The following is a 25,307-nucleotide window of genomic DNA, read 5'->3' on the forward strand; positions in this document are numbered from 1 at the left end:
CCCAGATGCAATGTGAAGATCTCATGAGTGTCCTCACTTCATCTCGTTGCCATCCTCCTGGAATCTTGTGGCAATGAGGGCCTTACGAGCATGCCTGCCTCATTTGCCAGTGCAATAGCCTCATTGCCTGCATCCTTGCCTTCCAGATCCTCATCACCCTCATTCCCTTCAACTTCCTCCTCATCGGAGGAGACGTGCAGCTCTTGCATCTCCTCATCATCCAGGCCCTCCCCCTTTGCATCACCAGGTTGTGTAGCGTGCAACAAGCCACTATGATGCATGACACCCTCCGTGGAGTGTACTGGAGTGCTCCGCCAGATCTGTCCAGGCACCGGAACCTCATTTTCAGGATGTCACTGGTGCGCTCAACCAAACTCCACGTTGCAGCATGAGCCTTGTTTCTCACCAGGAGTCTGAGGCCACTACGTGGGCATGATCAGCCGCGTCCTTTGTGGGTAGCCCTTGTCTCCGAGGAGCCAACCCTTCATCCTGTGTGGTTCCTGAAAGATGTCAGGGATCTAAGATCTGCTGAGGATGTATGAATCCTAGATGCTTCCAGAGTATCTTGAATACACCTGCATGATCCGTTTGTTATAGTTGCAGACCAGCTGAACACTGAGGGCGTGGAAGTCTTTGCAATTCACATATTGGATGCTTGTTGCCAGGGAGATTTAAAAGCCACATGGGTACAGTCGATGGCACCCTGCACCTGTGGGAATCCAGAAATCTCAGCAAATTCCAGTGCTCTTGCTTCCTGGCTTGCCTGATCCCTGTCGAAATTGACAAAAGTATGCGCCATGGCAAAAAGAGATCCCACAAAGGTCCACAGTGGAGCCCTGGAAGGATCCACTGCCATAGAAATTGAGCATGGAGGTAACTAACTGCCAATGGCAGTGAATGCCCTTTGAATCGCCGTGGTGCCAAATCCTGCGGAGGGTGGCATATGTGCATGACCAGTTCCCTTGACATGCGTAGGTGTCGGCGACACTGGTTCTCACTCATCTGCGGGTAGTACATGCATTGTCTGTAAACCCTGGGTCTAGCAATGTGCCTATGAATAGCAACTCTGTGGGGTTCATCCTCCGCTTGCCACACCTTGGTCTTCAGGGTTCTGCTCCTCCCTTTGGTGAGCTAGGCGACTCTGTCGCATTCTTCTTCGTCTTCTCTCCTGCCTATAAACAACCAGGGCAGAAAGCGAGATCACCAAGCTCCATGGCCTTGATGGTCTCCTCACTGCAGTGTCAAAGAGAGAGACACATGAGTCATCAATTGTCTCCTAAGGGCCAATCTTGGTCAAGTCATCACCTGCGAATGCCTCTCAAGGCCCCTTAATGCACGCTGGAGAGTCCAAGCCACCACATGGATGCCCAGTGTTTAGTGTGCATCGTGGCTCACCATGACCCCACCAAGCACCGGCCCACACTGCAAGACCGAGTGGCGACAGCTTCGGTCACTCCACTGCATCTTTGTTTTGAGCATTCAGACAGACTTTAGTGATCCAACATTTTTATTATTTCAAACCTAATTATAGGATTCACTTTTGTTTACATAGGTTTCTGAGGAGGTGGGATGTTGGCGCCTGACCTGAAACATGGAGGTGGAGTTTGGTCCTTCCTAGCCTCTCGCAAATGATTTCTTACCACTTTGCTGTGGATGGTACAGCTGACACAGTAATGCAATTTCATGTACAGCTTGGGTGACACATATGCACCAAAGACACTGGCCTCCAAAATATCTCGAACTGCAGCAGCCTCCGCCATGCTGCGGATGACAAACTTCTTAATGGCTTTATCTTTGGGGACGCAGCGGGCAGAGTTTGTGCATCCAATGGGCTGGACGTGGCCATGGCCTTTCTTGGCACATCTGTTATTCCTTCGCTTCCTAGTCATCTTCAGCACGAGTCATCCCGAACTGTCATCTCAGGCGCAGGCATTTTCCTAACCTGGACTCCAAGGCTTTGTGGTTTGTTTGTACCACGAGGGTGACTTTTCAATGTCAACTGAAACATAATGAAAGGGACCAGGAGTGCACCGTTCCATTAGTGTTCAATGGCCACCTTTCCCAACACGGTCCTCAAGCTTGCCCAGTTGCGCAATGGTTCTGCAACACCATAGCACTCATTCGAGTTTGAAGTGTATGCGCAAGAGGATAACAGTAGAGGAGCTGTGAGGAATTAGTGCTGCTTGAGTGGGCACAGTTGCTTGACTAGGCTAACTCCAAGCTTGTCAATTGAGCTCAAGCTAAACGCTCTCATCTGTGGAGGAGTGCTCATCTTTGACTTGTTTGGCCATTAGCCGGGCCGTTTTCACCATCCCCCGCCCCACCCCCACCCCGGCCCCACCGCATGTGTTTGTGCTCAAATTTCAGTCGGTGCTGCTATGACCCCCTTGGTACTGTCACTCTTACCCTGAGGTTGCCTTCTCCCTCTTCCCCCTTTGCACTGTCACCCTTGCCCGGCACCGCAAGCCAGTCAGGAAGACGCCGCTGCGGGGACTCGCCTATGCCCCCTGAATCCGCGGAGCCGCTGGGATCATCACGAGCACTGTAGAAAGTTGTGTGCACTCACCTTTCAGTTCCCCTTGAAGTTGAGGTCGCTGGGTTCATGCCTTTTAAAGGCAGTTATAAATCACGCTGTCGGGAAATGCCGACGCGGGATTTAAATTTGAAGTGGGGGATGATTCCAGCATGTGGCTGCAATAATTATATGCAGAGTTATTACAATTAAGTTCCTGACATTCATCAGCGGGAAAAGTGGCCGCCATTGATGGGGGAAGGGGACAATCGTGCCCTGGATTTACGTTGTTCAGAAATGCGACTAGGGCCTTGTTGCGTGTTTCTCCGATGTCACCCATGAACACACCTGCTGCGAACGGGGCGGAAATTCCCGGCCAAGGTGACAAACCTCATGAGAATTGTGAATCCAGTGAGCAGGTGGAATGTTTCACACTACAGTTGGTGGGTATATGTATCACTGTACTGAGTGATCGGGCAATACCCCTGATTGAAGACCATGCTAAAGGATCTAGGGATGTAATATATGGTGATTGCATTGAAATAGGGCACAAAGCAGGAGACCTAAGAAGGCATTTGAGGCAACCTCCTGACCCCATATCTTCCATCCATAATATTGTCTGTCTCAGCCCCTGGCTCAGGTCATCTGCTGCTGAAGCTGTCATCCATGCGTTTGTTATATCTAGACTGGCCTCCCGCCTTCTGTAAACTTGAGCTAATCTAAAACTCTGCTGCGATCACCCCGGGAACAGTAGAGGTGTGCAAAGCCAGGGTAAGTCACTTACAAAAAACTGACAGAATTTGCAGTTGCCCAAGGGAGCCCAAGAAACTTGAACAGAACTTGTTTCAAGTCACTGACCCTACATTATCCATTATACAGAGGCAGGCAGAGAGCACAAATCCTAAAGCACAGTCCAAGCATAGTTATTTTTGTACAGCGGCAGTTTCAACAAATGAGTCAAAAAGTACAAAAACACACTTAAAATCATACCTAGTCCATGAGGAGATAGCATTATGTGTGCTGTCTACCCAGAGGAGTGTTGAAAATGGAACTTAATTGTTTTATTAGCAGAGAAGAGAGCAAGTTGTTTGCTGGGGAAATGCTATTCATAAATAGGAGTAATCCAATTATAAAATAGAATGAGGTTATTGTGAAACTTTTAGTCACAGTCAATGACAAACCTGGGGATGCACACAGTTTGTCCTTGGGTTAAATGCCAAACAAGCCACACCCATTATTACCTTATAACATGTAGAACTGTGAGAAGAATGAGGTACAAAATAAGATACATTTAAGATCATTACATTCTTTGAAAAGCTTTAGTATACTTACCATATACTGATTCCTAGAAACAAGTCAGCATGGTTTGAATACTGGAGTAATCACCTCCGGTGTGGAAGCAATATGACAAAAATTTGTTGCCTAGTAATTTAATCCTGCTGCATTGATAGTTGGTTGCTAAATGGTACCTAGGCCTCCAATATTACAGAAAGGAAGTGCATGTTCACTGTGAGCTGGAAATGCAACACCTGCCATATTGGTATAAACAATTGTTCAGACCTTGCAGCTGAAACAGGTGTTAAAACGTTTACATATGCAATTAAAGGGCCTAACCCCTGTTTGAGGCCAATGTGCAAAATTGGATTGCCCCTTGCACAGCTTGAACTGGCTGCATTCTGGAAAATTAGGTATATACGCAGGCTAATTAGTGATCCTTACATGAGCCTTTGAAGGCACCACCAACAGGTTATATTCAAAAAATATTTACCTGAATTTGGAGCCGGGAGATGTTAGAGTGCTTTTCCTGGCCCCATGTTCAAACCGCGTGGGCCACTTCTGGCACTGTTTGCCGCCCATCCTGATCGCCATGTTGCAATATTCTGATCACCCCCATCCTGGTATCCCAATTGCCCCTACCTAATTCTGACACTCTGAGTCACCCCACTTCCAATCACCCCACCCACAACCTAATCAACCTTACCCAGTGGGTCCACACTGATCGCCTCCCATTCTCCTGATTGGACTCCTTCCGTCGCACTTCTTTTCCATTGGACTCCTAATTGCATACCCTTCCCCTTTAATGACTTTCTACCAGTGAGGTGCCTGTGGATACCGAGTAGGCGCCCACAAATCAGGCCTCTGGTTTGAATGAGGCCAAACACCCAATATCAGGTGACACCTGAGGCCTACCTGTTCAGTTGCATTGATTGTTACCTGTGTCCAGTTCATGTCAGCCTGCCAGTATAAACAAATTTCTAATCCAATATTTTTGGGAGAGGAGAATGGAAAGAAAACGGAAAAAATATGCTGTGAAAAGGAGTCACCAGGAAGCACCATCTAGTCCTATTACTCAGATGTTTCTGTTTCTGTTCAGATCAAAACCTAAGATAGTGACAAATTTCTTTTCATTGGGTTCCGTCAGTATGTATTAAATGGATATTTATACAGCAATTCATTGTTGTAATGTACAATCTCCGTTTCCACTTTTTAAAATAACAAATTATTTATAACATTTAAAATTATCAGTTTTGCACACACATGCTAGAGAGAGGAGTGAAAGAGTGAAGTCCATGTTGGCAGGATTAGTCTGACTGCTTTAACAAAAGGATGGGGCTTTATTAATTACAGGACATATGTTTGCAATGACACTGATAGACCATGTTTGTATGCAAGGCTCCCAGTTGCCTTTGAAAGGTGTAAGGTTGTAATGTACATAAATAATTTAGTAATTCAGCCTATAGTTCAAAAGCAAAGCACATAATTTGCCGGAATCAGTGGTGATGTCAAGCCAAGGTTCATCTTTAAACTCGGAGGCAGTTTAATCCTTTTTATTTTCAGTAAATTTCCATTTCACAGTTCTTTGATCAACAGTAAAATGCACTCAAGCTTTGTGGTACGGGCATCATCAAAAACAGTAACAGACTCTGTTCAGGAATACTGAAAAATCAAATTTATCGGCGTCATTTCTTAAAAATGAAACAATGCTTTCCAACGCCAGATGCATTACATATTTTGTGCCAAAATAAAATAATTTTGGCTTTGTGCTGGTATATTTACGTTGCTTAATTTGAATTGTTGAATAATTCAATATTTTTGGTGCACAAAGCCTTTAAACTATGAGGAACAGCTTATAGTACGAATCTTGATTTTTGACCACTGTTATTCTTTTAACAGTAAAGGTTACGGGACACCATCAGACTTGATTTCACTCATGAGTTCTTTTCGTGTAGGCTTTGCATGTTGCACTGGGCATACTCAAGCAGTTCTTGGAAGAACAGGACTAGGCGCAGGACCTCTGCCCATCCTCTAGGGAAGATGGAAGAAAAGTAACTGGGTAATGGGCAGAAATGTAGAAATGTAGTTTCAAAGTGGCAGCGATCCTGTTCCTGACATATGTATACCTAAATAACTTAAAAATCCTGCAGGAATTGAAAGATTTAAGCAAATCCCACATAATTGCATTGGATAAAATGTAACTGTTCTTGGATTTATTCTTTATTTTATCAGCTTTAATTGGATCCTCGAAGATAAAGATGAAATCTTAAGGAGTTTTAAGTTTCAAAACTATTAAAAGTCTGAGGGCGGAATTTTATCCATGGCATGCCATTCCCGATGGCGGAAGTGGAAGTGTGCACCACTTCTGCTCTCTTGCTTTTTTCTCGTTTCTCACGCGACGATAATTAAAGTTTAAAGTAATAGCGGTGTGCACAGGAGACACGTGCGATTCCACAGTGGGGGAAGCTTTTCAGTGGTGAAACCTGCTGTCAGCTGACAATGGTGAAGGTCTGTGCAGGATATAAAAGAAAAGATCGTTCCCTCTGGGACACCCTGGTCCACTCCTCTATCACCCCCTACACCTCAACCCCCTCCCACGGCACCTTCCCACGCAACCGCAGAAGGTGCAACACCTGCCCCTTTATTTCCCCTCTCCTCACTGTCCAAGGGCCCAAACACTCCTTTCAAGTGAAGCAGCATTTCACTTGCATTTCCCTCAATTTAGTCTACTGCATTTGCTGCTCCCAATGCAGTTTCCTCTACATTGGAGAGACCAAATGCAGACTGGGTGACCGCTTTGCAGACACCTTCAGTCTGTCCACAAGCATGACCCAGACCTCCTTGTCACTTGCCATTTCAACACTCCACCTTGCTCTCATGCCCACATGTCCGTCCTTTGCCTGCTGCAATGTTCCAGTGAAGCTCAACGCAAACTGGAGGAACAGCACCTCATCTTCTGACTAGGCACTTTACAGCCTTCCGGACTGAATATTGTGTTCAACAATTTTAGATCATGATCTCTCTCCTCCATCCCCACCCCCTTTCCGATCCCCCTTTTTCCAATAATTTATATATATATTTCTTTTCCTACTTATTTCCATTATTTTTAAGTGTATTTCCATCCATTGTTTTATCTCTACCTTTTAGCCTATTTCGATTCCTTCCCTCCACCCCACCCCCACTAGGGCTATCTGTACCTTGCTCGTCCTGCTTTCTACCCTTAATGTCGCCATTAGCACATTCCTTAGATAACATCACCACCTTCAACACCTCTTTGTCCTGTTGTCTATGACATATTTTGGCTATCTCCACCTATCACTGGCCCTCTATCCAGCTCTACCTGTCCTACCCCCACCCCCCTCGCCCCCGCTTAAACCAGCTTATATTTCACCTCTTTTCTATTTTTCCTTAGTTTTGCTGAAGAGTCATACGGACTCGAAACACTAACTGTATTCTTCTCAGCAGATGCTGTCAGACCTGCTGAGTTTTTCCAGGTATTTTTATTTTTGTTTTGGATTTCCAGCATCCGCAGTTTTTTGCTTTTATAAAAGAACCTCCTGGTTAAGCAGGGGTGCCCGGTATCACGGCCAAAGCTTCCTGCCCAACTCCATGCCTTTAACATAAGACTTATTGAGATCACAAAGAAGGCTCGGCTATTTTCTCAAATTTAAATTTCACATAAATATTTCACATTACATTGGTTTCACTTTATTCATGTGCGCATCATCATTATTTGTTGAGGCTAGCTTAGTCAGAGATCTGAATGTACTAGCATGCCTCATAGTTGACACATATTGATGGTTACAGAGGAGTTAGGGACATTTCCTTTATTGTATCACAGTGTCACAGTATCTCTTACAGTGCAGAAGGAGGCCATTCAGCCTATTGAGTCTGCACTGGCTCCCTGAAAGAGCATTCCACCTAGTCCCACTCCCCTTAACCTTGCACATTCTTTCTGGTCAGCAATCCAATTCCCTTTTGAATCCCTCGATCGAACCTGCCTCCACCGCCCTTTCAGGAAGTTTGTTCTAGACTCCCTCTCGGTGAAAATAATTTTCCTCACATCACATTTACCCCTTTTGCCAATTATTTTGAAACTGTGCCCTCTAGTTCTTGATGTTCTCTTGAGTGGGAATGGTTTCTCACTATTTACCCTGTCCATACTCCTCAGGATCATGAATACTTCTATCAAGAATCCTCTCAGCCTTCTTTTCTCTAATGAACACAGTCCCAGCCTTTCCAATCTATCCTCATTGCTACAGTTCTTCATCCCGGGAATCGTTCTTGTACATCTCCTCTGTACTCTCTCCAATGCCTTCATATACTTCCTCAAGTATGGTGCCCAGAGCTGGATGCAGTACTCCAGATGAGGCCTAACACAAGCCTTATACATGTTCAACATGACCTTCTTACTGTTGTACTCAATGCCCCAATTAATAAAGCCTAAGATACTATATGTTTTATTAACTGCTCTCTCAACATGCCCTGCCATCTTCAATGACCTCTGCACCTATTCACCAAGGCACCTCTGTTTCTGCACCTCCTTTAGAGATTCTCCCTTTACTTTATACTGTCTCACCATGGGCAGGATTTTTCAGTCGACGTGCGGAGGCGGGCCCGGCATGCTGATGCGTAAAATGATGTGTGATGATGTCGGGCATGCGTCGCAACGTCATTGTACTGTCTTGTAATATTTCATTCGGTGGGTGCGCGTCGGAGTCAGCTGCCCACCCGCTGATATGTAAACGGCCTATTAAGGCCATTAAGGAAGTGACTAAGGGAATTGTTAACGCTGCCCATCCAACCTTAAAGTTGGATGGGCAGGCTAAAAGGCCAAGTGGCCTTCGCGTTTTTTAGGAAGCCTCACCCATGAACGAGATGAGGTTTCCTAAAGCTTTTACCATTTAAATCAAAAATATTTCCAAAATATAAAAACATGTCCCATCTCATGCGACACAGTCACATGAGGGGGCATGTTTAATTAAATTTTTAAACCATTTATTTAATAATTTCAATAGTGATTCAATCTCCCTGAAGCAGCTCCGTGCCTCAGGAAGATTGAAGCGCTCTTTCACACGCATGCGCTGGCCCCGACTCTCCCTCCTCCCCCCGCCCGCACAGGTAGCGCTGAGCGCTATGGCTCGCATCTTACGCTGGTCGGGCCTTAATCAGCCCACCCATTAAGAATGGCGGTGTGGAGCCGATAGCGGGCAGTGATCAGCTCAGCGACCATCCCCGCCTGCTCCCGCTGAGCCCGACGCCGCCTGAAAAATTCAGGCCCATATCTTTCCTGCTAAAATGAATCACCTCATACTTCTCTGTATTGAACTTCATCTGACACTTGTCTGCCCAATCCACCAACATGTCTATGTCTATGTCCTTTTGATGTTCAAGACTATCCCTAGCACAGTTGACAACATTTCCAATCTTCGTATCATCTGTAAATTTTGAAATCATGCCTGAGCACTACAGTCTAGGTTACTAATATATATCAGGAAGAGCAAGGGTGCCAACAGCGAACCCTGAGGAACTCCGCTACAAACCTTCCTCCAAGCTGAAAATCAACCATTTATCATTACTCTGTTTCCTGTCACTCAGCCAATTTCTTATCCAAGTGCCTACTTTCCCTTTTATTCTATGACCTAGAATTTTGCTCACAAGTCTGTTGTGTGGCACTGTATCAAATGTCTTTTGAAAATCCATACACACCACATCAACAGTGTTTACTTTATCAACCTTCTCTGTTACCTCCTCAAAAAACTCCAGCAAGTTAGTTAAATGTGATTTTCCCTTGATGAGTCCATGCTGGCTCTCCTTAATTATCCTGCACTTGTCCAAGTGATTATTGATTTTATCCCCTGCTATATTTTTCAGAAGTTTCCCTATCATTGAGGTCAAACTGACTGGTCTGTAGTTGCCAGCTTTATCTTTGCACCCCTTTTTGAACAAGGGTGTAACACCCGCATTTCTCTAGTCCTCTGACAGCTCCCTGTGTCTAAGGAAGACTGGAAGGTTATCACTAGTGCCTCTGCCACTCTCACTTTCCTCAGTACCCTTGGATGCATCTCATCCGGTCCTGAAACCTTATCTATTTTAAGTAAAGATAGCATTTTCAACACCTCCTTCCTCTTGATTGTAAGTTCTTCTATTGCACCAGTTACTTCCTCTCTCACCTCGGCCTGGGTAGCAAGTTCTTCCTTTGTAAAGACAGATGCAAAGTACTCATTCAACACCTCTTATTCCTCTAGCTTCTACATGCAAGTTCCCTTTTTTGTCCCTAATCAGCCCTACTCTTTCTTTTACCGCCTTTTAATATTTACAGCTTATAGAAGGCCTTGGGATTCCCTTTTATGTTCGCTGCCAGCCTCTTTTCATGCTCTTTCCTTGCTTTTCTTATTAGTTTCTTCACTTCCCTTCTGGTCTTGCTATATTCAGCCTGATCTTCCATTGTATTTTCTACCTGGCATCTGTTGTACGTGCACTTCTTCCTTTTCATCTCTACTTCTTTCTCTCTTGTCATCCAGAGCGCTCTGGATTTATTTGCCCTACCTTTCCCCTTCAAGGGAATATACCTTGACATTGCCTGCAATACTTTTTCTTTGAAGGTGGCCGATTGTTCAGCCACTGTCTTTCCTGCCAACATTTGATTCCAACTCACTCGACTCAGATGCATTCTCATCCCATAAAAGTTGGCTTTCCCCCAGTTAATTATGCCTGCTCTGGATTGTTCTCTGTCCTTTTCCATGATTAACCTAAACCTTATGATACAATGGTCACAGTCCCCTAGAGGCTCTCCCAATGATACGATCCACTTGGGCCAACTCATTCCCCAGAACCAGGTCCAAAAGTACATGTCCTCTTGTTGGACTGGAAACATACTGCTGTAGAAAATTATCTTGAACACATTCCAGGAACTCTCGCCCCTCTTGTTCTTTTGTACTATTCCTATCCCAGTCTATATTTGGATAATTAAAGACCCCATTATAAATACTCCATAATTCTTGCACCTCTCTATAATTTCTTTGCAAATTTGTTTCTCCACATCCCTTTCACTAGTCAGTCATCTATATACTACACCAATCAATGTTATTGCACTTTTCCCATTCCTTACCTCTAGCCAGAGAGATTCTGTCCTTGATCCATCTGGAACATCCTCTCCCTCCAGCACTGTAATGCCACTTTAGCCAAATTTGCCACTCCCCCCTCCCTTTTCTTCCTTTCCTGTCTCTCCTAAACACCTTGTACCCAGGAATATTTAACAACCAGTCCTACCCTTCTTTGAGTCAGGTCTCTGTTATAGCAATAATATAATAATTCCATTTGTCAACCTGTGCCTGCAGTTCACCAATCTCATTTAGCCACACTCTGTGCATTCACATACATGCACATTAGCCCTGATTTAGGCTTTTTTTTACTTTCCTTCTTCTTCTAATGACTCCATCTAATGACTCACTGCTGCCCACTCTAATTTTATCAAACTCATCTCTTTCCTACCTATGTCATTGGTCCCAATGTGGACCACACCCTCTGGCTGTTCACCCTCCCCCAAAAGAATGTCCTGCAGCTGCTCTGTGACATCTTATCATGGAAGAAACAATGTTAATTTTTTGTGAAATCTTTATTGAATGTTTGTGTTAATGTCCAGTGTTGTACTCACAACTCTGTGGGACCTGGCTGAACTTCAGGCCCATCTACACATAGTAAAGGAGATTGACCATGATCACTCTCAGCAGGATAATTGAAATGTTGTAGGCATAATAACTTGTTGGAGCAGCAGGTTTGGTGGAGAAAAGGTTAAACCTTATTTATGAGACATGTAGAGGTGCTTGCATGCTAGACACAGTCTCGCTGTTGGAAGCCCCACCCACCGGATTACCTGCGCAATAAGCTTATTGGTTGAAGCCCCCGTAATCGCATCACATGATGAGTGATTGACAGGAGGGAGGGACAATACATCTAGTTACTGCACTTCTCCCCTTTTAAGCTTCTTACATTTACAATAAAAAGAATGTCAGAAAAACCAGCAAACATTTGTGCAGTCTCTGGTGATTACAAATCAAGTCTCTGAGGAGCTGAAACAGGTAGCTTCTGGTGTGTTGCTGGCAAAGGGAACAGTGTTTAACCATGCTCTCCCTGTCACTGCTTATTCCTGTCCACCAAACATAGCTATGTGCCAGCATCTTCACCCTCGATATGCCTGGGTGTGCACTGTGGAGCTCTGCCAAGAGTGACTCTCTACCCTGTGATGGGATTACCACTCTTGAATCCCACAGCAAAATTCCATCTTGACAACTCAGTTCAGTGTTTCTGGATTAAAATGGTTGTAAGTCATCAGACACTTGGTCATCCTTGTAAAACAAAGGCTGGGATTTTCCGTGCCCACTGGTGTTGGGCGTGTGCAGTGGTATGAGCAGACAATATGACAAGAAGGCCAAAAATTGGCTTCACAACGTCGTGAAACCAGTTTGCGATCGTCTGCTCCACCCGCTGATGTCGGGCTGCATTCCTTGCCATCAGACATTGGGAACCTCACTGTAATACATCAGCATATCATTATAAGGCCAGCCCGCCGGACTCAAACCCCCCCCCCCGCTGGATTGTCTGCCCATGTCGGCGGGAAAACACACCGGTGCAGAACACGTCTTGACAATTGTGATGTGCAGAAGTTGGGACTTACCACCAGGGCCTTGCTCACACCACAGACATCCGAGGAGCAGAAAATACTGGAGCCCAACACCAATAGGATCCTGGAGGAACATCCATGGCATGTTGGGTGGATTCTCATGGACACGGCTCTGCTGCAAAGCAGCTCACAGAAGCTAGAAAGTCACCGTTGATGCTCACAACGGATGATGGTCGAGGGGGTGGGAGAGGAAGGTCCTGGATCAGCTGGGAAAGGAAGAGGTGTCAGGGGGGTGAGGTCGGGAGGGGGAAAATGAAGGTATCGGTAGGGGGGTGAGGTTGGGAGGGGGGAATGAAGGATCGGGGGGGTGAGGTTGGGAGGGGGAAAATGAAGGTATCAGTGGGGGTTGAGGTTTGGAGGGGAGAATGAAGGTATCAGGGGGGTGAGGTTGGGAGGAGGAAAATGAAGATATGGGGGGGTGAGGTTGGAGGGGGGAATGAAGGTGTCAGGGGGTGAGGTTAGTGGGGAATGAAGGTGTCAGAGGACTGAGGTTGGGAGGGGGTGGAAATGAAGGTGCCAGGGGGGTGGGGGCGGAGGGGAGGGAGTATGGGGTGAAGAGGGGGTAACAAGGGAGAAGATGGCAACTGGGGGGGGTAGGTGTAAGGGGGGAGGGCGGAAGGTGTAAGGGAAGAAGTTCAGAGGGGGGAAGGACCGTGGAGAGGGGAAGGAGTCCGGGGGAGGAAGGAGTGTGGAGAGGGAAGGGAGTCCGGGGGAGGAAGGACTGCGGAGAGGAGAGGGAGTAAGAGTGGAGGAAGAAGTAAGGGGGAGGAATAAGTCGGGAAGAGGGAAGGAGTAAAGCTGCAGGAAGAAGTGAGGCTGAATGAAGGAGTCGGTGGGGGGAAGGACTAAGGGTGGTGGCAGAAGTAAACATGTCTGAAGGAGCCAGGAAGGCGGAGGGACTAAGCAGGGCGGGGGAGTCCGGGGGTGAGGTGGGATGATTAATGGGGAGCGGGACAGGGGTTCAGGGGAAAGGGATTCCAAGGAGGGAAAGGGTTCCAATGGGGGGAAGTGGTTCCAGGGGTGAAGGGGCCCGGAGAGGGAAGGTCCAGAGGGTGTAAGGGGTTCCAGGCGGGTGGGGGCGGAAGGGGTCCGTAGGGGGAGATGTCCAGGTGAATGTGCAGGGGAGGGGTCTGATGGGTCCATGACTGCCTCCTGGGGAGCAAACTGAGGGTGGGTGTGGTACAAGGAAATAGTGAGAATGGCCGAGGGCAGAGTGAGGGGGTAGGATGGGAGGGTAAGGATTCAACAACAGCGGTAGGAGGGACAGCGAGGGTGGTTGGTGGGGACTCGGAGGCAGGCATGGACCCTGGTGGTGGGAAGGAAGAGGTCAGGGAGGTGAATGTGGATGGGGATGGGATTTTTGGGAAGGAAGGGAACCTACATTTTCACCTGGACATCCCCGAAGGAAAAGGGTTGTGGCTGGTTGGTCACAGAGGGGAGACGGAAGGTGATGCCATAGGGGTCAACAGTGATGGGAGAAAGGAAATGGATGACTGGGGGAGGAGAAAAGGCGGGGAGTGCACAAAAAGTCCATGGCCATGCTGTCCAAATTGAAAGTGAAATGGCAGTCATAGTGGGCGAGATCAGGTGCTGCATGGGAGTGTGATCAGTGGGTGGGCAGAGATGCAGGTCAGCTCAGATGGACAACTGAAAGCGAACCCCAGGAGGAAGCATTCAAAATGCTCAGGACATTGAGGTGAGTGTGATGTGGGAAGGGTTTGCATGCGGGGAGAGTGCTTGCATGAGGCTCACACACATACATCCCCCTCCAGAATCACTCGTTGGCCAGCTGCTCCCTCTGTGGTGACAGAGGATGAGGTTGAGGGGCTCACAGACAAAGGGGACTCGGAGGGAGAGGACAGCCTCTGAGGTTCCTGGTGGATCACCCAGGGTGTCCAGCTGCCACTCCTCCTCCCTTCGGTTGCCCGAGGGCCGCGGCCTGACTCATCAAGGGGAATGAGCACCTGGAGGGACATTGAGGTGCCCCATGTCCCCCTCGCATTGCCACTGCAGGAACTCACCCATGGCTACAATGATGGAGTGTAGGTCTGCGCGCATCTCCGCGTTCTGCTGGACCAGAATCTCCATGGCGTCCACCATCCTTCCCATGGAGACCTCCATGCACGCACATATGGGCACCACTTCATCAGAGAGCAGGCTGATGGGCTCCTCCGACTTGCGTGCCAGTCTGCTAAGGGCTTCCAACAGCTCTGCACGATGATCCCATGCCTTCTGCTGACTCTCCAGGATGAGTTGGAAGGCCAAATCTAGAAGCTTGTCATCTGACTCGGACCTCACAGATGCCTGATCCCCTGCAGTCCTCCGAGTGCCGGGGAGCTCAGCTGAACCTGCCTCCTGCTGCTGTGTATGTGTCTGTGCGGTGACCACCAGATTGTGAACCCGAGCCAACCCTAGATCTAGGTCCCACCGAGGTGTGTCTCTCTGCGCTGGTGCAGGGTGTGGGTAAACGCTGTGATGGGTCTTCCAGGCTGCTTATTTCCAGCTCTGCAATGGATGAGGCATCCTCTTAGCTGGAGATGAGGACGTGGATGGAGCTGAGGGAATGGCTGGTTGAGGGTGTTGGTCGCTTGGCAGAGCTTCATGTGAACCAATGTAGAGATAAGTAGTGCAAGGCAGCAGATTTAAAAGCAAGAGAGAGAAAACCCACATTTGTGTTGAGAGAGGGATGATGTGGTGCAGGATCCTCATGAGGGTGTTCACCACTGACCTCACCATCACTGCAGGCATGGTCCACATCCTCACCAGTCAGTACGATGGCACGCTTCTCAAAGTGAGTGAGGGGCCTAATGTGGGCCGTTCCACACCCAGTCTGGGACCTCTCCCTGTTGTTGTGAGCCAGCTTCTCCTGCATGAAAACAGATGGAGAGTGTGAGCAGGATGCATGGCACCGTGTGGAATGTTTGTGTGGTGAGCGGAGCCATGGACGGGATGAGGACCTGAGCTCGAGCGGGTATAAGCCTGATGGAGACGTGAGGATGTGTGTGAGAGTTAGTGGTGTAGTCCCTTCAGGTGTGAGATACCTGTGGATGTGTGATGGGTTTGTGAGTGTGTGAATTGAGAGTGTTGACAAGAGTGAGTTACCTTGGCGGAACGGATGAAACCATTCACCCTGTAGCGGCACTGGGTGGGTGTCCTCTTTTGCAGGACATTGGTGCTGACCACCACTGCCACCGCCTCACAAGCCGGATTAGTGAGGTTGCTGCCCATCCTGCAGCCAGAGCGGGGGTAGAGGACATCACGGCGAGCCTCCACTGCATCCAAAAGGCACATGAGGGATGCATCATTGAACCTGGGGGCCGCAGTCTTTTTGCCTTTCAGGGCATGACTTCTTTGCAGCAGTTGTGGGCTGGAAGCACTGAAAGGTGTGCGCGTGGCTGGATGTTAAAAATGGCCGCCGGCAGGATGAAGCAGCGAGGTGCTGGTGTGGCGGGAGAATGAGAGCCCACCCACCATGGAAACGGCATGTTTCCCATGAACGCATAATTAATGTGGCGGGTTTGGGACGATACGGTGTGAAACCCACCATCACGGCTGGCAGGTAAAACGTCCGCTACCGCACTTAGTGCAAATCTGGGATGTTTCTGCCCAAAGCCTTTGACTTTTGACAGTACTGGGTCTCTGTTTGTCCAACTCTTGATCTGTTTGGCACATACAGGTGATGAAACCAAGAAATTTAACAATAACACTAGCTCTTGTGGAACGGCTGTATCAGCAATACTACCTGGTAACGGAAGATGACTGAGTGCATCTGCATTGGATATATGTGAGCCAGGGCGGTACATGAATGTGTACTCATAAGCTGATAGTGTCAGAACCCAATGTTGGATTCTGGCTGAAGCTAGAGGCGGAATAGCTTTGTCTTCACTGAACAAACCTGTCAGCGGCTTATGGTCGGACACAATTGTAAAATGTCGCCTGTGTAGGTAGTGGTGAACATTCTTGACACCAAATACAACCAATAACTTTCTTTTTCCATCTGAGAGTAGCCCTTTCCAGCTTGGGAAAGTGTTCTTGAAACGTAGTCAATGGGCCTTTCTGCTCCGCCCTCCATTTGTTGTGATAAAATGGCTCCTACACCATTAGGCGAAGCGTCACACGTCAACACTAGCTCTTTGTATGGGTCATAATGTGCCAACAAGCATGAGGAATGAAGCAGTTTCTTCACTGTTACAAAGGCTTCTTCTTGCTGTGAACCACATGACCAGCATTGGTTTTAACTCAGCAACAAATGCAGTGGTGCTTGTACAGTGGATAGATTAGGTAAAAAAAGTAATTAATCATACCTAGGAAAGATTTAAGCTCTGTCACATTAGAGGGCGATGGTGCATCGTTAATTGCTTGGACCTTGTCTTCAACAGGATGCAACCCCATAACATCCACTCTCTGACAGAGGCAGGTTACCTCCGATGCTTGAAATGTGCATTTTTTTTCACTTCAAGCGCACACCTGCTTCAATAAATCTTCTCAGCATTTCCTCAAGGTTAGGTAAATGTTCAGCTTTGGTTAGTCTAGTGATGAGAATGTCATGTAAGTAAACAACCAAACATGGAAGTCTCTGCAGGAGACTCTCCATGGTTCACTGAAAAATAGCGCATGCTGATGGAACTTCAAAAGGTAATCGAGTGTACTGTAGAGGCCTTTATAGGTATTAATTGTCACGTATTCTCTTGACGTGCTATCAATTCCAAATGTTGATAGGCATGACTCATGTCTAGTTTTGTACATGACTTGCCCCCTAACTTGGTGTACAAGTCATCGATTCTAGAAATGGGATATTTGTCTAACTTTGCTGCTTTGTTGACTGTCAGTTTGTAGTCATCGCATATACGTATAGTCTGGTCTGGCTTGACAACTGGGATGATGGGTGTGGCCCACTCAGAAAACTGAACAGGCTGAATTATTCCCAGGTTTTCCAACCTGCACTACTCTGCTTCCACTCTTTCTTTTAGTGAGTAAGGCACTGGTCTGGCCTTGAAGAAACATGGTGTTGCCTGGGGATCAAGATGTATTTTAGCTTGCATGCCCTTCAGTTTTCCCAATTCATCTTGAGAAACAGTGTCATATTTCTTCAAGAGCTCTGGAATTCCATTGGGCTGCAAATTGAAAATTTCTGACCAGTCAAATTTTATTTTCTGCAGCCAATCTCAACCCAAAAGATTGGACCCCTCCCCCTTTATGATTATCACAGGCAATTGGGCTGTCTATTGTTCATAGCAGACTGCCCAGAAGGAAAAAACAGTTTGGACCAGTACTCATATTTCCCAGTTTTACTGGTGCTCAATTTTAAAATATACAAGACTAGTTCAGACTAGTATTCTTATTTCCCAGTTTTTACTTTTTCTTTTGTTCTGGGTGGGACAGCAGCAATGCCTTTGACCTGAATGGATTCTCCAGTGTAAGTTCTTAGCTTGGCAGATGTCTGCTCCAATGCCAATGGCTCACTCCCTTCACTGAGGTACCTGAACATGTGCTCCCTAACAACAATAGTTGAAGCACCAGTATCCACCTCCATCTGCAGTTGCTTGCCATTCACTTGCACTGTCACTGGATTGGGCTCAGATTTAACAGCAGTCACATGATACAGAGAGTATACATCAGTAGTAGCAGCCTCAGCCTTTGCTGTATCAGTTCGCTCAATCAGATGCGTTTGTTGTTTTGCTGTTTGCCTATCTTTTGTTCTGCACTGCCTAACCAGGTGTCCTTTGCTGTGGCAATAATTGCATTCTGCCTCTTTGAATCTACAAACGTCTGCTCCAAGACTTCCTCCGCATCCATAGCAAATGTGTTTCTTATTAGCTGACATGTTACCATTAGGTTCCCTAAATCTTTGTGTAGTGGGCATAGAATTGTGTTTAAAATCTGCTGTCCTGTTTTTCGCGACACGCTCAGCAGCAGGTTCCCGCCAAACATGGAATACTGGCGCCATTGTCCACATGCTGAAAAGCCTGTGAGTCTTTCGCGGCACTTTCCACAGCGAGAGAAAGTTCAAGGACGCACTTGAAATCAATGTCAAATTTGGCTAAACAAGTGGCAGTGAATGACATCATCCTAGACTCCGCATACAAGTCTGTCCTGCAACACATCATTCAAGTCATCCCCAGTCTCACAGTATTTGGTTAACTGTTTCAGCTTCGCCACAAAGGGAGCAATGGACTCTCCCAGGGCACGAACTCTCGAATTAAACTTGAAGCGCTGCATGATCACAGACGGTTTGAGCTGAAAGTGTGATTTCATGAGTTCCACTAACTTACTGTACGATTTACAACTGGGCGTGTTCAGGGCGGTCAGGTTTCGAATCAGGTTATAGGTTTTGCTTCCACATGCACTGAGCAGGAGAGCTTTATGTTTTTCTGCAGCAGTAATCTCATCCGCAACAAAATAGAACCTGTTCGATATACTGACTCCAATCTTAGAAACATAGAAACATAGAAAATAGGAGCAGGAGTAGGCCACTCGGCCCTTCGAGCCTGCTCCACCATTCATTATGATCATGGCTGATCATCCAACTCAATAGCCTGCTCCCGCTTTCTCCCCATACCTTTTGATCCCTTTCGCCCCAAGAGCTATGTCTAACTCCTTCTTGAAAACATACAATGTTTTGGCCGCATCTACTTTCTGTGGTAACGAATTCCACAGGCTCACCACTCTCTGGGTGAAAAAATTTCTCCTCATCTCAGTCCTAAATGGTCTACCCCATATCCTCAGACTGTGACCCCTGGTTCAGGACTCCCCCACCATCGGGAACATCCTTCCTGCATCTACTCTGTCTAGTCCTGTTAGAATTTTACAGGTTTCTGAGAGACTCCTCCTCATTCTTCTGAACTCCAGTATATATAACCCTAACCGACTCAACCTCTCCTCATATTTCAGTCCCGCCATCCCAGGAATCAGTCGGGCAAACCATCGCTGCACTCTCTCTATAGCAAGAACATCCTTCCTCAGATAAAGAGGCAAAAACTACACACAATATTCCAGGTGTGGTCTCACCAAGGTCCTGTATAATTGCAGCAAGACATGTCTGCTCCTGTACTTGAATCGTCTCACTCTGAAGGCCAACATACCACTTGCCTTCTTTACCGCCTGCTGCACCTGCATGCTTACCTTCAGCGACTGGTGTACGAGGACACCAGAATCTGTAGTTGCACATTCCCCTCTCTCAATTTATAGCCATTCAGATAATAATCTGCCTTCCTGTTTTTGCCACCAAAGTGGATAACCTCACAATTATCCACATTATACTGCATCTGCCATGCATTTGCCCACTCACTCAGCTTGTCCAAATCACACTGAACCTCTGCATTCTCCTCACAGCTCACCCTCCCACCCAGCTTTGTGTCATCTGCAAATTTGGAGATATTACATTTAGTTGCCTCATCTAAATCATTAATATATATTGTGAATAACTGGGGTTCCAGCACCGATCCCTGTGCTACCCCAGTAGTCACTGCCTGCCATTCAGAAAAAGACCCACTTATTCCTACTCTACATCTTCAATGTTACCATCTTATGAATTGATTCTTCCAAACAGCAGCATGACTGGTAAGTATTGATCAACTTTGTTTTACTCACATCAACCAGGGTGAACTACGCAGCAGAAGTTGGTTTTATCCTCGTCACCAAATTTAAAAACTTGATGAAGCAGCAGGTTTGGTGAAAAAAAGGTTAAACTTTATTTACGGGGCATGTAGAGGTGCTTGCATGCTAGACACGATCTCTCCGTTGGAAGACCTGCCCATCAGATTACCCATGCAATAAGCTTATTGGTTGAAGTCCCCGCCATTGCATCTGTAGTAATTATAGTTTTATTTAGTGTGTAATGTACCTTTAAGAATAGCACTTGTTAAGTAAAATTACATGATCTGTAGTAAACAATCAGAGAGTAGCGTGGGCTACCTCAGCAGTCAATGTAGAGATAGAGTTGGAGTTGAAAGCACACGTATAGTTGCTGCTGAGTATGTTGTAAATAAACTTAAAGTTTCTCCGCAAGAAGCATCTGCAGATCAACTCTATCAATAGTAGCAACTCGGCCACCCTTACAACAAACTGGCACGAGGGATAAAACAGGATTGAACAGAAGAAATCAAGTTAGAAAGAAATCAGTATCTCACCCAGTAATTGTAAGTAGCAAGCTCTGTTAGAATCAAAGAAGCAATCCCCTCTCAAAATGCCACAACTGGGAGAATTGATCCTTTTGAACCAGCTACTGATGATTGGTCTCATTACATAGAACGTCTCACGTTCTTTTTTCAAGCGAACGAGATTATGGAGGAAGAGAAGAGGTGAGCGATCCTCTTAAGTACTTGTGGGAACAAAACCTACAGTCTGATTCAAAGTTTGACGGCACCCAGTGCCCCAGATTTGAAGAATTTCGATGATTTGGTGGACCTCGTGAAGGGTCACTTTCAAACTAAGCCCTCAGTTACGATGCAGATGTTCAGGTTTAATTCGCGAAATAAAGCCTTGGGTGAGACAATTGCATGCTACGTGGAAAATTTGAAGCAGTTAATGGAACATTGTGAGTTCATTATGACTTTAAATGACATGCTCAGAGATCTTTTAGTGTGTGGTGTGAATGAGGATGCTATTCAGAAAAGATTATTGTCTAAGTGAATCTGGATTTCAAGAAGGCACCAGAGATAGCGCTGGCCATGGAAAATGCAGTAAGAGATTCAAAAGCAATACAGCATACTCAAATTGCGCCATCCTCCACATCAGGCGGGAAACCCCAGTGAAAAAGGGTGCGCGAATGCAAGACTCTGCTGAGAAGCGGGAAACAACCCCCACTAGCCGAAGAATGAAGAAAAATAACTTAGCAGCAAAATCGAAGAATAATTTTTATAGAAGTGGAAACAGGCATCCTTTTAGCAATTGGCATTTTTTAAAAAATCGAATGCTATTATTTTCACAGAAATGGACATATGATGAGGCAATGCAAGGAAAGACTCAAGCAGGCTTGTAAACAAAAGAAGAAGCCCAATGAAATCTACAATGTAGAATAGCCTGAAACAACAAATTCAGATATTTACTCATTGTTTAATCTGAAAGTTGGAAAGACAGAGCCAATATTTTTCACAAAGTAAATGGCAAACCTGTTAAAATGGAAGTGGACACGGCATCTTCCACCACAGTAATTGGGGAACATACCTCCAGATACCTGAATAATGGTGAACATCAATTAAGTTTAGGAGAAACAGCTGCCAACCTCAAAACATATATGGGTGATGACATTCAAGTAAAAGGCATAAGGAGAGTAACCATCCATTATGGAAGCCAATCAGCAAAGCTACTAGTGTTGGTATTGAGATGCAGAGGACCAAGCCTTCTAGGTCAAAATTGGCTAAGGGAAATCAACCTTTATTAGCCACTGAGATTCCAAAAGGAAGCTGGAAGAATTCCTGTTTTGAAAAAGCAGTGTGTAAGGACTCAACAGCCTGAAGAAATGCAGGCTGTCTTAAGCCAAAGCCTGGAAGAACAGCAGAAGAAACTCAAAGAGACCCTGCTTGATGACAGAGTTTGAGACGAGGTGAGCAACCTTCGCAGGGAAAAAGGAAGCCTGTTAAAAGACCTTCACACATTGTAGGATTCCCTCAAGTCAGAGTTTGTAACTCTGGAACAGTATGAAGAGAAATGGAAAGAATTCAGCACTTCTCTGAACAAACTGAAGAATGAGTTGGCAGAGAAGACACAACAATGTTCAATTTTCCAGGAGGCAGCAAACAAATACAAAAAAGAAATGAAGGGCTGAAGAATCAGCTAAATGAAGCCAAAGAGGCTTTGGAAGCAAAAGTCACAGAATTTTCCAAGAAGTAGACAGGTAATGACATTTTGGACGACTCAGCCACTGAGGACAGACAAGCTGAGCTTGCATCTGTGAGAAGTCTGGCCAATAGCGAAGTCAAAAAGAATGTTGAGATTAAAGTCTGCACTAGAAAGAAGATACAGAAAAACTAATAGGGCTTTCATTCTGGTAGCATAAGAATACACTTTTGTACATAGGCCTGGCAATCAAATCACAAATGCCGATGCCCTTAGTCATTTGCCTTTACAAGAAAATGATGAACACATCCCAGTTCCACAGGAACTTGTTTTACTGTAAAATTTCTTAGATTCCTCACCGGCGTGTGCTCGACAGATCAGAGACTAGACAAGTCGAGACCCAGTCTTATCTCAGGTATGAGAATAAGTGCTGCATGGTTGGTCACAGGAGACTGTATCTGATTAAATGAAACAGTATTTCAACAGAAGACATGAAATAACCAGCCAGGATCGCATCTTATTGTGGGGAGCACGACTGATAGTACCTCCAAAGGGAAAGGAACCACTTTTAATTGAATACATAGTGCACATCCAGGAATTTCTCGAATGAAGACCATAGCGCGCAGCTATCTATATGGCCTGGGATAGATGATGAAATAGAGAGTTTAGTAAAGCCCTGTGTGCAATGTCAGCAACTGCAAAAGTTGCCAGCGACAGCCCCATTACACCCATGGGAGTGGCCAGGTAGACCCTGGGTGCGGATGCACATTGACTACATTGGACCTTTCCTGGGAACAATGTTTCTGCTCATTATCGATGCCCACTCAAAATAGTTGGAATATAGGAGGTGAAGTCACCAACATTGACTGCTACAATTGAGAAACTACGTCAAAGTTTTGCCATTCATGGTCTACCAGAAGTAGCCGTTTCCAATAATGGCACGGCATTTACGAGTGCTGAGTTTCAATGGTTTATCAGCTTCAATGGTATCATTCATGTAAAAGCTGCACCGTACCACCCTTCCTCAAACGAACTGACTGAAAGAGCGGTTCAAAAGTTCAAGGCAGGCATGAAAAATCTAACTGACAATTCTTGGCAACCAAGCTAGCACGCTTTCTTTTTCATTACAGGACTACCCCTCACACAAGAACAGGAGTCACACCTGTGCATTTAATGTTGAAACACTGTCTCAGGATGAGATTGAGCCTAATGATGCTGAATTTAGAGGGAAAGGTGGAAAGGAATCAGAGAAGCCAAAAAACTAGACATGACTGGCATAGTCACGAGAGGAAATTTACTGTGGGAGGGGCAGTATATGTGAAGAACTTTGGAGAAGGACCCAAGTGTTTACTGGGTGAAATAAGTACGATGACTGGATCTCTATCTACCACATGGAGGTGGAAGGCCAGATCATCCAGAAACATGTGGACCATTTAAGGAAGAGAGAGACAAATCACCAAGATTTGGTCCACCAGTGATCATGACCGGGTCTGCATTTCCTGTTGAGGATAATCAACCCAGGACAGAAATGTCTGATGTTCCTGTAAGGGTTGAAGATGCGGAACTGCAAGTGCCCACCGAAGCACCTGATGTTCAGACAACTCTGGAAAAGGAGGTTCCTGACAAAGAATCTGAAGTTGTGGAGCTTGACATTCCACATGAACCAGGAAACCACCTGAAAGACTGAACTCGTAAATTCCTTATCCAATGTAAATATTATGTTGTCTTGAAAAAATATGTACTTGTAAATATAATATGTATAGCCGAGTTAAAGGGGGAGGAATGTAGTAATTATAGTTTTATTTAGTGTGTAACGTACCTTTAATAATAATACTTGTTAAAGAATATCACATTGTCTGTAGCAACCAATAGGAGAGTAGCACACGCGACCTCAGCAGTCAGTGTAGAGATAGAGTTGGAGTTGAAAGCACACGTATATGCTACTGAGTATGTTGTAAATAAACTTAATGTTTCTACCCAAAAAGTGTCTGCAGATCAACTCTATCAGTAGTAGCAACTCGGCCACCCTTATAACAACATCACGTGATGAGTGATTGACAGGAGGGAGAGACAATACATCTTGTTACTACAGTAGGTGAACTCAAAGCCCTGTTAGGACTCTGCCAGCCAATACCCTGAGATGTATCCACAATCGGACAGTACTGACCCTGCCCATTTGGGCCCTCATTTTCTTACCTTGACTGACTGTCCTCACCATCCATCCACCACACCTAGGATGCCTGAACCTTCCCACTTCACTCCCCCATGCCCCCAACCGCACCCTCTGTCCTTCCTTGGATCCCTCCTCCACTCCTCCATGCACCTGAACCCCAACTTTTCAACCACATGAGAAACCCCCTCACTCTTGATTCGTCCTTTCCAATCCTGAGCCTCCATGCAAGCTGCCATCCTCCTGCTCCCCTCCCTTATGCCACAGAGTTCAACAAAGAACACCGCTGACCTGAGACACAATTGCAAAAGCCAATTGGTGCACACCACCTTTACACGACAGTGAACCAGGTACCATGAGATTCTCATGCACTGCCATCTTTATCATGAAGGTAGGACCTAATTAAAAACAGTTATATACTAATGAGAATTCATTGCGTGCAAATGTATTACATGCCACAGGACGGCATGAGGCCCGACACACTGCTAACTTAACTTCTGCATCTCACCCCGCCATTGGGAAAACCAAATTTCACATCCTGCCTAATTCAGTCACTCCACAAATCATGTTTCCTGCTCTTGTGGGCTCCATAAAACCCCAGCCAACCCTGAATTGCTGATCATCTTTAGTGATATACTCTAATTCTGAACACAAAAATCCCCCAAATCTAAGGCTGGGATTTTCTGTGCCCACTGGCGAGGGGCGTGTTCGATGGCGTGAGCAGGCAATATAGCGAGAAGGCCAAAAATCGATTTCACGATGTCGTGAAACAAGTTTGCGATCGTCGGCTCCACCCACCAATGGTGGGCCACATTTCTCGCCATTGGACGTCGGCAACCTCATTGTAATACATCAGCATTGATGTATATACATCATCCCACGTCAGCGGG

General features: G+C 46.0%; 1 pseudogene; it reads right to left on the minus strand.

Annotated features, from left to right (window-relative positions):
- Nucleotides 1-1,544: 1,544 nt before the first annotated feature.
- LOC144686292 (small ribosomal subunit protein eS26 pseudogene) lies at nucleotides 1,545-1,889 on the minus strand (annotated as a pseudogene).
- Nucleotides 1,890-25,307: the final 23,418 nt, after the last annotated feature.

The sequence above is a fragment of the Cetorhinus maximus genome, chromosome 11 (assembly GCF_964194155.1).
Source record: "Cetorhinus maximus chromosome 11, sCetMax3.hap1.1, whole genome shotgun sequence".
NCBI lineage: Eukaryota > Metazoa > Chordata > Chondrichthyes > Lamniformes > Cetorhinidae > Cetorhinus > Cetorhinus maximus.